The 12,500-nt window shown below is 37.1% G+C and overlaps 1 protein-coding gene across 1 annotated transcript in view; it reads left to right on the top strand.

The window, feature by feature from the left end:
* The window catches only part of LOC143023687 (nitric oxide synthase, salivary gland-like), an 89,576-nt gene that overhangs the window by 53,128 nt on the left and 23,948 nt on the right, over positions 1 to 12,500 (top strand). The window lies entirely within an intron of this gene.

Below are 12,500 nucleotides of genomic sequence, written 5' to 3'. Positions count from 1 at the left end.
GGTTGGCAAAGTTGTTTCTACCTACTTCCAAATTGAATCTATTTCCGGACAGTTTGAGAACCATTGTTTCTTGTCTGATTTCTTATTTCTCAATGTGAAAATTTGGTCACTTTTGATGTTGTCAATTCCTTTAAAATCTTAAAGACCTGTATAAAGTCACCTCTGAGTCTACGCTTTTTTAGGGAAAACAGATTCATGTGCTTAAGTCGATTTTCGTATGATTTATTTTTTGATATTTGGAATCAGTTTTTGTGCTCTCCGTTGTACTTTTTCCAGTCTGTCAATGTCTTTAATGAGATTCAGTGGGACCATACGGAAACAGCATATTCCAAATGTGGACGAACTAACGATTTATATAGCTTGTTAATGAGTGATGGACTTTTGAAATCAAAAGATCGCGCAATCAATCCCAGAATCTTATTTGCTTTCTCAGAGGCTGAAATACACTGCTTGGATGATTTGAGGTCGTTACTGATAATTACGCCGAGATCTTTTTCACTACCCACATCCACTTTGTTAAGGAATTTCCAAATAACTTGTAATCGTACTTACTGTTATTTTTACCTATGTGCATTACCTTGCATTTACTTATGTTAAATTTCATTAGCCACTTTCAGACCATTGCTGTAATTGATCTAAATCTTCTTGAATATCTAATTGGTTTGAGTGATCATTTGCCACTCCGCACAGTTTTGTATCATCAGCAAATTTGGAAACAGTAGATTTTAGTCCATGGTCTATAGCATTTATATATACTATGAATAGAAGTGGCCCAAGAACGGAACCCTGAGGAACTCCACTATGCAACACTTTTCCATCCAGAAGATTTTCAAAATAAAACAACTCTCTGTTTTCGACCTTACAACCAATTACTAGTCCAACCTAGTAGGCTGCCACTTATTCTCCATGCAAAGCTAATTTAGTAAGTAGTCTTTCGTGTGGGACGGTATCAAAAGCTTTTGCAAAGTCTCAAGATATACTAAAATCTATATATTGTTTCTTTTGTCATAATTCGAGACAAATGTGTTGTAGAATTCGAGTAAGTTAGTCACTCAAGAATGTTTCCGTCTGAAACCATGCTGGCTATCATTTATCAAACGGTTACTTTCTAAATGATATTCGATATAACTCTGATGATAGTTTCCATTATTTTTCCTACGATCGAAGTCAAACTTATAGGCCTATAGTTATTTGGTTTCTTTTTTGTCACCTTTTTTGAATATGGGAAGGAGTAACGTTAGCTAGCTTCCATTCTGTTGGGACATCTCCGGATATGATGGATTTCTTGAAAATAATTTCTAATGGAACAACAATCTCATTTTTTCATTTCCTTTAAGATTCTTGGATGCCAAACCGTCAGGCCCTGGTGTTTTATTCACTTTGAGTTTGTCTATACACCTTTTTAATTGTTTCTTTTGTTATATTTACCGTCTCGTAGTGAGTAAGTTTACCCCCAGACTTTTCACAGTTTCAGTTTGGAATTCACTTTGAGGTGTTTCGTTTACGAATACCGAGCTAAAATAATTGTTTAAGATATTACACATTCCTTCATTTGAATATTCAAGTTGTGACCGTCAGCAGATAATGAGTGGACCAATGTGCATTTCGTAACAACCTTTTTATCTCTAATGTAACTATATAATTCTTTGGGATTCTCCTTTTGGATTTATGAGCGATGTTCATTTCGTATTGTCGTTTTCTTTTTCTTATTGTCTCTTTAAATCTCTCTTTATTGATACATAACTTTCATAGTCATTAGATGCATCCGAGCACTTATATTTCTTATAAGCCTGTCCTGCTTTTTAGCAATACTTTTTTCAGTTTCTTTGTCGAGCACTTTGGGCGAGCCTGACTTGGGGACGTCTGTCCTTAAAAGGAATGTAAGTTTGAATCATCTTAGTGAGCGTATTTGAAATATTTCCCACATCTGATCTACAGGCCTTTCGTTTTATTTTTTTGCCTCCCCAATCTGTAAGCTGAAGCTCCTGACGTAGTTCTATGAACTGAGCTTTTACTGAAATCGGGTATTTTTTGAAGCACAAGTATCTATTCTAAAATTGTTTAGGAGTTTGAATCTGACTAAGTTGTGATCGCTATTTGCAACAGATCACGACTTCTACATCAGTTACCATGCTTTCGCGGCTAGTGATCAATAAATCGAGTAAATTTCCATATCTTGTGGGCTCTTTTACATGCTGAATTAAGTAATTGTCACCAAGAAAATCAATCAAAGCGACTACCTATATGGCCATGTTCAAGGGTCATCCAATCAATGTCAGTAAAATTGAAATCAACCCCCATTATCAATAATCCCGGTTGCAGAAAACTAGACAGTTCTTGAAATAACATTTTTGTCGTCTGCTAAATGATAATTGTCTTTGGCCTATATATGCCTACACCTATATTCATTTTTTGTCCATTTGTTTGGGATTAACTCAACCCACAAACTGTCATGCATGCATCCTGTATTTTTTTATTTCACTTTCTCTAAAACACAAACATGAACATTGTTTTTAACGTACAATAGAACACCCCCACCTTTCTTGTGGTTTCTATCCTGATGAAAAGTGTTTAAATCCCGCAATATTAAATTCAGCTTCGAACTCTGTACCATTTAACCATGTCTCAGTTATTCCTATCATATCGAGATTTTCGCTTTTTGACATTACGCCTGTATTTCTTGAAATTTGTTCCTAATACACGAGCATTAAAAGTACATAGTTTTAAGAAAATAAAAAACTTTTTCGTGATTATTTCTTTTTGACACATTTTGAGTTTCAATATCATGTCTTATATTACATCATTTTGTTTTCTATTTATGCTTGCTCTATATTATTATTATTTGGTCCTTCATTGACATTCAATGCCTCATTAACATTTCTCCTATCAAAATTAACATTTCCCCCATCACGGACATCTGGTCGATTACGGTCATCCGATCTATTTTGTACATTTTGTCCCCCTACGTCACCGTGATTCACGCCGGCCTCCCGTCGTTCAGTGACATTATGTCCGGCATCCTTTTCTAAAATTATATTTTGTCCTCCAGTGACATTATATCCTACCGTGATATTTTTTCCTCCACTATAATTACATCCCATCGTGATCTTTTGTCTTCCACTGTCATTACATCCTATCTTGATATTTTGGCCTTCATTGACATTCTGTTGTCAGCAGGTGAGGGGAGAGAACGTCATTGGAGGTGTGGAAGTGCATTACAACAGTTTTCTTGTGGTTGATGGAGACTCTGTTGTGTACTGTCCATGTGTGTAACTTGTCCAGCGTGTCCCGCAGTGAGTGTTAGTTCAGGTCAGTGTTGGACACAAGGATCCCCATCGTGCAGTTATCAACATATTTCTACCTGTTCGGTGTGCCTCCTAGGGCAGTGTTGATGAGTATTAGGAAACACGCTTGCCCCATTCTTATTCTTGTGGTACCACACAGGATAGGTGCTGAACTGCAGAGACGTGTCCCTGATATTTGACAGCTTGACAACGGCCCGTCAGGAAGTTAGATAGCCAAGCCATCAAGGAGGTAGGAAGGCCAAGGTGGACGGCTTTGGTGATGATAGTGGCATGATCAACAAGGTCGAAGGCTTTCTTGAAGTCAATGAACGCCACTGCAAGTGAAGTCTTGCGCTGCTCAATATTTTTATAGATAAAGTCAAGGAAGCTAATAAGATAGTGAGTGGTGGAGGCTGTTTTCACGTTACCAAACTGTTGGGGATCAATGAATTTGTTGATTTTGAAGTATGCCCACGGTTCTGTGGCTCTACATCCACGGTTACGAAATAAACTTAGTTCTTTGAGGTGTCTTATCACAGGTGTGTGTGTGTGTGTGTGTGTGTGTGTGTGTGTGTGTGTGTATGTGTGTGTGTGTGTGTGTGTGTGTGTGTGTGTGTGTGTGTGTGTGTGTGTGTTTATGTGTGTATAGATGCGTGCGTGCGTGATGTATATATATATATATATATACTGTATATATATATATATGTGTATATGTATATATATATATATATATGTATAATATATGTATATATATATGTGTGTATATATATATATATATGTATAGTATATGTATATATATATACATACATATATATATATACATATACTTTATATATATATAATATATAATATATATAATATATATATATATATATATAGATATATATATATATTGGAAAACTGTAAACACCAGATTCAATTGAAGGGTTTATTTGCCCGATGTTTCGATTCCCGTTCAGGAATCGTCTTCAGGGGTTATAACGGTTACAAGAATGTGAACTTATGAATCGCCGAAATGGTAAACCTGGGAAAGGTTCACCCTTTCAGTCAATTGTACGAAGCATACCTTACAATAAAAAATACATTACAATACAAATTAAATACCAATTAGAATAAAATAAAATTCAAATAAAAGTTACATGTTTGTGAACATATAACAAGCGAAGCAAAAGTAACTATAGGTGACACACAGTAAAAACAACAGGACAGAGATGTAAATAGAAGTGGACCAAATGTCCGCACTGAAGAATCAGGAACAAACGACTAAATTAAAAACAAAAAATACACTACAAAATACAAATAAAATAAGATACCTGGATGTGGACAAAAAACAAGAGTAGCAAAAAGCCTCTGACGTAACACTAACGTGAATACTTCAGAACACAGAACCAAACAAATAAAACCAAACAAACTAAAAAGAGTAAATGGCAGTGAACATACAGCAAGTGTGACAAAAAACATCAAAACGAAACCCAAAAGTAAAAACAGAACATAATCCAGAGACGTAAAAGAAAGAAGGTGGACCAAATGTCCGACGAAGTAGGAAGTGGGGGACAGGAGGAACAAGGACTCAATAACAAATGACTACATTACAAGCAGACAAATAAAAAGCAGAGAAGATAAAAAAGAAGAACCGTAGAGAAAAAAGGAAGCAAACTACAACTGAAAAGGAGGACAAAAGTCACGGGAAGGGGGAGTCGAAGAGGTGCCTTGGGAGACCGCTTTCGAGAAAGGAAGTCGGCCAAAAGCCAACTGGTGAACAAACGACAGGTCGAAAAGAAGCAGACGGAGAATAGAAAACAGAACAGAGGAATTAGCCTGTGTTACTCCTCGTGCCGAAATAAATAGGAATGAGGTCAATGCACCTGTTTATGCAGTTGCATAAACAGGTGCAATGACCTAAACCCTATTTATTTGGTCCACTTCTATTTACATCTCTGTCCTGTTGTTTTTACTGTGTGTCACCTATGGTTACTTTTGCTTCGCTTGTTTTATGTTCAGAAACATGTAACTTTTATTTTAATTTTATTTTATTCTAATTGGTATTTAATTTGTATTGTAATGTATTTTTTATTGTAAGGTATGCTTTGTACAATTGACTGAAAGGGTGAACCTTTCCCAGGTTTACCATTTCGGCGATTCATAAGGAGTTCACATTCTTGTAACCGTTATAACTCCTGAAGACGATTCCTGAACGGGAATCGAAACGTCGGGCAAATAAACCCTTCAATTGAATCTGGTGTTTACAGTTTTCCAATATGGATCCCAGATTCCAAATCTTCTCTTACATATATATATATATATATATATATATATATATGTATACATATATGTATTATATATATATATATGTATATATATATATATATTTATATATATACATACATATATTTATATATACACTCCTACACCAAATGCATACACTTTGCACTCAGTATACTTGCATGCCTGTATATGTACGAGCATAAAACTTCTACATCCCAAAATACTTTTAAATTTTTCTCATTGGGGAAATAAAAGCATGTAATTTCTTAAAATTATGAAAGGCGCATACGAGACTCATTGGTCTACAACATGAAGGGCGTACCTGAATCCAAATATCTCGGTGAGCATGGGAGGACAGGCGTACTCGCCTGCGACAACGCATCGCTGTCGGATGAGAGTTTACGAGTGAATCATATGGTTTCTCGTATCACTAAAGATTCCTTCGGCCTAATCTCGAGAACATCCTCTTCCTAGAATTCCCGAAGAAAGCGAGGACCGCCGCCTCCGCTTCTGGGCTTTTGGGAACCTCTGGAATATTCGGAGGGGAATATTCCTCCCTACTCCTTTTCCGGATGCCATTTGGTCCCACGCCCCACCAGTCCTTTTAAAATAGAGATGAATAAGCCAGTAATGAATGAAACAAGAAATCATGAAATGTTAAAATCTAAATCTGTAATTATTCTTTTATGTTTAGAATCCACAATGACTAACAAAAGGTTCAAACTCAATGAAAAAACACACGTAGGGTCGGTACAAGTAACACAAATAGAGGTCTTGAGGCTGTCCAACGGAAGATTTCTCTGGCCCCGGAGGAGGTCCGAGAGAGGTGCCGAGACTGCTGCAAAATTCTTGCAGAACCTGCAAAACCACCCGCAAAGATCGAGGAAGCGGATTACCCCCTTCTTCTTGCTCGATGGTACTTGGTACTGCTGAATAGATTCTACTTTGGCCTCCACGGGTGCGACCTGACCTTGGCCTACCACATGGCCTAGGTAGATCAGTTTGGAGTGGCCGAACTCGCATTTTTGGAAATTGATGGTCAGATTGGCGGCCTTCAGTGCCGCTAACAGTCGACGGAGGCGAAACAGGTGCTCTTCCTACTTGTCACTCCAGATGACCACGTCGTCCATGTAGACCAGGGGTTCCCAAAGTGGTCGATATCGACCCCCAGGGGTCGATAAATAGCCAAGGGGTCGAAAGGGGGTCAGTAGATTGCTAGGGGGTCGATATCGACCCCCAGGGATCGATGAGATATCCAAGGGGTCGAAAAGGGGTCAGCAGATTGCTAGGGGGTCGAAAGGGGTCAGTAAATTACTATGGGGTCGAAAAGCAGTCTAAAATTAAATAGTTGGCATGAAATGATCCTGTTCTCTTCCCGTACAGAAAGAGTGAGAATAATCAACCAACCAATATCTAAACTTAAAGAAAAACCATGTCAGTTCACTCTGAGTCGAAAATCCTCCCCATTCTGTGCATGTAGGGAGAATTTCACATACACAAAACCACATCCTGAATGAACATCAAGATGACGAACTTGTGTAATATCATTGGCTTAAATATTACTTATAGTAATATGATAAATAGATAATATCATTCTTAAAGCTATTGGTAAATTATAAATATTTATCTTAAGACACTTATGTTTATGTATATGTGAAAGTATCTATATTATTATTGGAACGTCGTCGCCTTGATGAATGTTGCCAATTGGTCTTTTTATAACGGATCAAAATAAAAGATAAATCAATAGATAGATAAAAATCAACGAATAGAATAAGTGAAATCCATAAACACGAAAACTGTGACTATGGTACTTTAGAATTACCATAAGTGATTTATGAGACCAAACAAGAACTACAGTAAGGAATTAAAACAATAATATCAACAACAAAAATGTTAACAATCATAATGATGATAATAACACAATTGATAACTGAAAATATAATAATAATAATAAAGATAATAATAGTAATAACAATGACAATAACAATAATGATAATAATAATAATAACGATAATAATAATAATGATAATAATAATAATAATAATAATAATAATAATAATAATAATAATAATAATAATAATAATAATAATAATAATAATAATAATAATAATAATAATAATAATAATAATAATAATAATAATAATAATAATAATAATAATAATAATAATAATAATAATAATAATAATAATAATAATAATAATAATAATAATAATGATAATAATAATAATAATAATAAAAATAATAATAATAATAATAATAATAATAATAATAATAATAATGATAATAATAATAATAATAATAAGAATAGAAGTAATAATAATAATAATAATAATAATAATAATAATAATAATAATAGTAATAATAATAATAATAATAATAATAATAATAATAATAATAATAATAATAATAATAATAATAATAATAATAATAATAATAATGATGATAATAATAATAATAATAATAATAATAATAATAATAATAAAAATGATAATAATAGTAATGATAATAATAATAATAATAATAATAATAATAATAATAATAATGATAATGATAGTAATAATAATAATAATAATAATAATAATAATAATAATAATAATAATAATAATAATAATAATAATAATAATAATAATAATAATAATAATAATAATAATAATAATAATAATAATAATAATAATAATAATAATAATAATAATAATAATAATAATAATAATAGTAATAATGATAATAACAGCTATAACAATAATAATATTACTAGCATTAATAACAATAACCGCACCAATAATAATAAACTGACATAATTCGTGAATTAATAGTTTGGGGGTCTATAGAAAATCTTAAACTTTACTAGGGGGTCGATGAGCTGAAAAGTTTGGGAACCCCTGATGTAGACCCTCACTCCAGGCAGGTCTTAGATGATGGCTTTTATTATCCACTGGAAGGTTCGGGGGCCGTTCCGCAGTTCGAACGGAAGGACCTCAGACTCGTAGTGGCCAAAAGGCGTAACGAGAGCAGAGATGGGCTGTGCGTGATCGGTGAGAGGGATTTGGTAATACCTCGCTAGAAGGTCGATTTTCGAAATGAACCTTGCTTGGCCGATTCCGTCTATAACATCGTCCATGCGTGGCAAGAGCATCCGGGCTGGTGACGGCGTTGTCCTTACTGTAATCCACTCATAGTCGGTAGATCCACCCACCTTCGGCGCAAGCACCACCGGTGAAGCCCACGGAGTCGTACTCGCCATGATGAGCCACTCTGCTGTAGTCGGTCCACTTCTCATCTAAAGAAATTTCCCTTGTCTCTCCTGAGCTAATAAGGAGCCTATGCCACCAGTCGAGCACCTGCTACGTCCACATCGTGTTCCAAGATGAGGCATTGTCTGGAATCATCGATCGTGCCTTGAAATGTTTTTAGAAGAGAGATGATATCTGCCGCTTCTGTGGCTGAGAGATGCAACAGCTTCTCTGGAAGATACTCGTAATATAACGTATGAGAATTTTATAAAGGAAAAGTTAGCCAGTCATCTTTTGGTTTCTTTTCCCCACTCACACGCTGTCATTCATGCTCAGTAGACCATTTCATATCACTCTCACTTGTACTACTGTGAGTACCCACCAGGGACAGGTTTTTCACCCATCCAGTCGCGTCACCTGAGCGAGTTACAAATTCCTTGAGAAGGTAAACATGTACCACCCGCATTTTCTTTCCCCTATCTGGGGTGGCAATCGTATAAGTTAAAGGACATACTTTTCCGAGAAGCATGACTGAAGAGGATGTCTTTTTACAGAAAGTAAGGCTCACCTGATCCCTCTCCCTAAACTTCCGCACGCTTGCGTTGGCCGTATTATGCTTTCATGCGGTCTTGAGACTCCCAGCTGGTCATGAGCCAACTTCAAAGCCTTCTGTAGTTTTTCTTTTAAATTTCTGCATATATAGAGCTGCACGAATGGCTTCCCCTTCAGTTAATCAGCACTCCTTTAACACTTTAAGGAATCCCCGTACCTTTTGTCCATATATCAGTTGGAACAGGGTAAACGCTAGGATTTCCTGTCCACTGTCTCTGATTAAGAATACCATAAGAGCTGCTCCTTCATTTTCAGTCTTTCCCTCTTTCCTCACAAAATGATCTTAGCATATTTTTGAGAGTGGAGTAAAATCGTTCCACAACCCCCGGACTCTGTGGATGAAAGGTCATGGAATGACACCGCCGGAAATCCAGGGCAGACATAGCCTGCTTGAATTATCCAGATGTGAAATTGGATCCCTATTTCGAGTGCACCTGGGTAGGCCGACCTGAGTATTTTATTTATTCATTTATTTATTTATTTATTTATTTATTTATTTATTTATTTATTTATTTATTTATTTATTTATTTATTTATTTATTTATTTATTTACTTATTTATTCATTTATTTATTTATTTATCTATCTATCTATTTATTTATCTATTCATTTATCTATTTATCTATTTTTTCAATCAGGGCACGCACTACGTTCTTAGTTATGATACTACGCAGTGGTATTGCTTCAGGGTACCAAATAGCGACATCCATAATAGGAGGTACTGGAATCCCCGTTTAGATTTCTAAAAGGCTCATTCACCGCGGAGATTGGTTATAAGGGTACGGGCTTAACGCCCTTCCCCAATGTGCCAACCCTTTGTCACGTGGTGCAGGATCTTATAAATGCGCCCACATTCTTGGAGAGCTTGAGCCAGTAAACGTGGGTCAACACTTTGCCACATATCTTTCGGACCCCGAGGTGACCTCCCACTCCATCCTGTGCCAACCCCATGATAACCGCACACAAAAGTTTCGGGATAACTATTTGGTGTGACGGTTCATGGGACTCATCGGTCTTTGCCTGCACTGGTCTGAACTTTCGCAAGAGGACCCTCATTCTTAAATAAAAGCAATTTGGATATTTGAAAACCTCTTCTCCATCGACCAGTTTATCGAAAATAAAATAAATCCTGCATCTTTGGTTTGTTCCTCGATCAACTGGTCTCTCGTGATAGGGGAATGAGATACGCTAGTTAGATTTACAATGCCTTGCTTTTGTAGATGCTCTTCAGCTGGCGCTGATTTTTGAGAGGGGGCTGTCTTTTCAAACAAGTTCCCTATATGAAAGTCATTTACTAATCCTGTCGATCCTCAGCCACTGCTGGTTGACAAGAAACAATTGTGTTATCATTGAGCTGATGGCTCATGCTACGGGTAACTGCACAACTAGCAAAGAGGAAGGGAACTTCGTTATCTATGTCCAACAGGGGCGAACTCTCCACCGGATGATTAATTATAGTGGGATGTGGGAGCACCTTTTTGCCTAACAGATCATACCCTAGTAACACCATTACACCCCTAACGGAGGGTCTATTCACCACGGCTAATGTAACGAAGCCGGAAACCAATGCGCTCTGCAAGAATATCTGACAGAGGTGGTACCTCTTCGTTCCAGGTAAACTGACAACGAGAACAGACTCTCACGTGTAAATATCAAAGTTAGGGATAAAGCGTTTAAGAACACACAAGAGACTTGCCCCTGTGTCCCGCAGTATGGTTATCTCCTGACGGGTTTGATCCCTCTCCGTCGTCGCTACCCACCCCTTTCAGCAAAACTGTGCGAACTCCTCCTCTTTCTCGCCTACCCATAAATTCATCACCCCTGGGCTAGGAAGAGCTTGTGCAGTTAGGATAGGTTTAGGCGGGTAAGGGGAAGCCTTTCTACTTGTCCAATTCTGGCATGACTACATTATATAATCTGGTGTCTTACAGAATTTACAAATTGGTTTCCCTGACCCCGGCCATGTGCCATTTCCCTCTCTGCGCACTTACTCGCAAGTTTTTGCGTGTACGTTTTCCCTCCATTGGTTTCCTGTGTCTTCCTTGGTCCAAACTGGGTCGATCTATTCATTGACATTCTGAATATGGTTAGATGGTAAGTATCGGCTGCTGGTCCCGCCTCACTGGTCTTTTCTAGCCCCCTCTCGTCTATATGGGCTCGAACCTGAGCCGGAATGCAGCCTCTGATCTCCTCTAGGGTGATGACTTCCAAGAGAGATTCATAAGATGGGGTCTCGAAGACACTCTCGACCCATGAGCGCCATTGCGACTGCTTCAGCCTGAAGAACTCCAGATAGCTCTGGTTATCTGACTTCTGTGGATGTCGAAACTCCTGCCTATAAGCTTCGGGTGTGCGCTGGTAGGCGTTTAACACCACTCGCTTGACCTTATCATACGATGAGCAATCCACTGGGTCAAACGCCGTGAAGACATCTTCGGCCTTGCCCGTAAACACGTTGGATATTAGTAATACTTGTTTTTCCAGGGGCCACTGATGGTGGGTTCAGTCGCTCAAAGTGAACAAAAAATCGCTCTGGTTCCTCCTCGTCGAAGCGTGGCACGAAGCGCACAGCCTCCTCCAACTTTTAGCGTGTTGCGGTATCCCCGATGGCCTGGTCCAATCGAGATTATAATCGCAAAGTTTCTAATTTGATCTTTTCACGTTCTAGATTCAATTTACGAGTAGTTAGCAAATAACTCGGCCTTTCAAGTAATTCGGCCTCTTCCTTTGTAATGAATTCTCGCTGCACCAAATAGTCTGCCACGATTAATACCAAATCGCTTTTTTTTGCGTTCGCGACATCTCAACCTCGTAATGATCTGCTAATGACCATTGATGCTTTTTAAGATCTTCAAGGGCTTCCACTGAAGGGTTTACCTCCAAATCCTCTATTGTGAACATTTTATGTCATGAATTGGTCGCTACGAAAAGAAGTATCACTTAACGATAACTTGAAATCCTGATCTTTCCCTGATATAAGTTAGATAACTGAACATATGCACGCATTCTGCACTGCCCCTTGAAGATTCAAATTAAGAAAAAAAAAATCCATGGGTCAAATAAGAATTGACTTACAAGAGAACATGAATATTGACTACTACACAACG

This window comes from Oratosquilla oratoria, unplaced genomic scaffold (assembly GCF_046742065.1).
Source record: "Oratosquilla oratoria isolate Oo_2021 unplaced genomic scaffold, ASM4674206v1 SCAFFOLD55, whole genome shotgun sequence".
NCBI lineage: Eukaryota > Metazoa > Arthropoda > Malacostraca > Stomatopoda > Squillidae > Oratosquilla > Oratosquilla oratoria.
The sequence above is the reverse complement of the archived record's forward strand: the minus strand, read 5'-3'. Positions and strand labels throughout refer to the sequence as shown.